The sequence below is a fragment of the Dipodomys spectabilis genome, unplaced genomic scaffold, assembly GCF_019054845.1.
Source record: "Dipodomys spectabilis isolate Male_0828 unplaced genomic scaffold, ASM1905484v1 ptg000185l, whole genome shotgun sequence".
Classification (NCBI taxonomy): Eukaryota; Metazoa; Chordata; class Mammalia; order Rodentia; family Heteromyidae; genus Dipodomys; species Dipodomys spectabilis.
Genome location: NW_024870862.1, coordinates 630322 through 632918, shown reverse-complemented (window position 1 = coordinate 632918; position 2597 = coordinate 630322).

Genomic DNA, 2597 nt, shown 5'->3' with positions numbered 1-2597 from the left:
AATAACTTCATTCTATTTTATGACTAAAATACCAGCACTTAGTAGACTAATTCTAGGAAAATTTCCCAGAATTATTGTGTACACTCTAATAATATTTCACTTTATCTTTGTTAGAAAATAGGTAACTGTAATATGAAAACTCCAAGTTCATAATCAATTTATACTTCCCTGATGAAAGGAACTGCTAAACTATAACGTTCTTGATTTCTAGCTCAAAATAGTAGAAATCATATTCTATCCCTTCACTCAACACTGTGCTGCCTGGGTACCCCATCTCTGTTTAACACAGTGTTATGGAAAGAATGACCTCCCCAATTCCTCATGGAAACAGACTGCAGGTCTTATGGACCAATCATTTCCACATCATAGTTCACCTAAGTTGTTTACCATGAGAAGTATTTTGATTTGTATTTATACCCAACATTTTGAGAGAAATGTGCTACTTTAAAATGCTATTAAAATAAGACTTAAAGAAAAATCACCTTTGACCCCAGCTAAATATTTTACTTTTCATATACCAAAAATGCAGTGTGATCTATCATTAATATTAGGAAGGACAGGTTAAAAATCATAGACACCAAGACCTAAGCATGAATTAAAGACTCTCCAACTTGTGAATACAATTGGTTTAAAAAGACATCAATACTACTGCATTTTCTCAAAATTTCTTATGATTCCATTATAAACTATTAACACTTGAAAATAACTCATTTTCTTGGGAGTAGGACACAAAACACAAGATTAATCTTAATCTTTTTTAAAGAACTTCATTTATACTACAAATTCACCCCTATAACTACAAAGATTCTAAAAATAACAAGTACAGAGAAACAAAGAAAACAATTTAACTGCATCATCTACATTAAAAGGACTGTGTTAATATAAAACAAAGTTATACTAATAATTAGCTTACCAAATTCACTTACATTCTTTAATCCTATTTCATTTACTTTCATAAAAACTGGGTTTTCATTAAATGATGCATAAGAAAGCCTATATACCCACTTACATTTTCAGATCTTAACAATATTTATTTCAGAAATGTCTTTAGATCTATAGTCAATGAACTGAAATAATAATAAAATATTCAAAGTCTTTTCAGAAATTTCAAGACTTCCTCTGCGATGTTACTTATATTGGAAAAGATATTCAAAAAATCGTATTTGTTAAAGTTGCCATAGTTACTCCCATAAAAGAGCCTTTAGTGAAAATACGTTTACATGTACAAAACAACTTCAAATACATCCACTATCTGGAAATGACACATGCTTTTTGTTTGTTTGTTTGTTTTTGAAAGTAATATCTAAGAAGCATATCCACAATAAGGTTTTTCAGTCAATATGGTGGGATATGCAAACGTAATAAATATGGGGTTATCTCTTAGTCAGAATAGATATGATCTTACAAAGAAATATATTTTCACAGAAATACAGAATTAATCCACCTTGTGTTTCATGGGAATAACCAGAGAGTAATACCTGTTTGGTCAGGTCGGTCAAACTCACTCCATGAGAATATTTTAAAAGTATATCCAATTTAAGAGGTCAAATACATATTTTGTACTGACAGTCATCTTACAGCAATAACTTACTACCTAATTATGTCTGTATCTTCTCACCTAACATGTAATAAGAGCTGAAAGCAGTCCCTTTTATCTAACTTGAGTAAATGCATTAATTATGATGATGTTATTATTTGACAAGTAAAATATACAAAAGGGTGATTCCACTGAAAAGACATGACAGAACACTGATAAATAAAAATATTGCAACACAGTTAGCTCTTTTCAGCCTCACCCTGTCCACATTGGCAAGCAACATTGCAAAAGCACACACACACATATACACATACACACATGCGCACATGTACATACATTTACATATATGCTAAATTCAGGGTTTATTGTACAAAAAAGTTCAAATAAAATATTCGTGATTAGTACAAATGATAATTTGCCTTATTAAAAAATGATACACAATTCAGTCACAAAGGGTGTTTCATTTTACCTGCCTTCCCCATGTGACCACTTAATTTATTTTTAATTAATTAAATAAATAAGTAATGCATTCATTTCTTTGGTGGTAATAGGGGCTTGAGGGCCTGGCTCTGTCTCAGAATTTAGTTTTTTTTAGTGTTCTCAAGCCCAGCATTTGACTGCTTTTGCCACAGCTCCATTTCTAGCTTTTGCTGGCTACTTTCAAATCAGAATTTAATGGGAATTTTTTGACTTGGTCTGGTTTCAAATCACAATCCTCAGATTTCATCTTTCTAATTACCTAGGATTAATGACATGAGCCACCAGTGTGGCTTCTACTTTTTCCTCTATATTCATCTAATGCACATACTTACATAGAAATTTAAAACTGAGTATGGAACCAAGATGTACAGTGATGATATTGTCCTGTCAGAAATTCAAGTTAGTAATTTAAATTTCTTAAGACCATACAGAAAAATACTATGATATAGTACAAGAGAATACACTATTGAACATATGAGCTTTAAGAGTTTTCTAATAGGTCAATTATTTATTGTTACCCAATATTAGAAAAAAAGTATAATGCAGAAGTAAAATAGCAGTCCTTTACATGACTACTTAA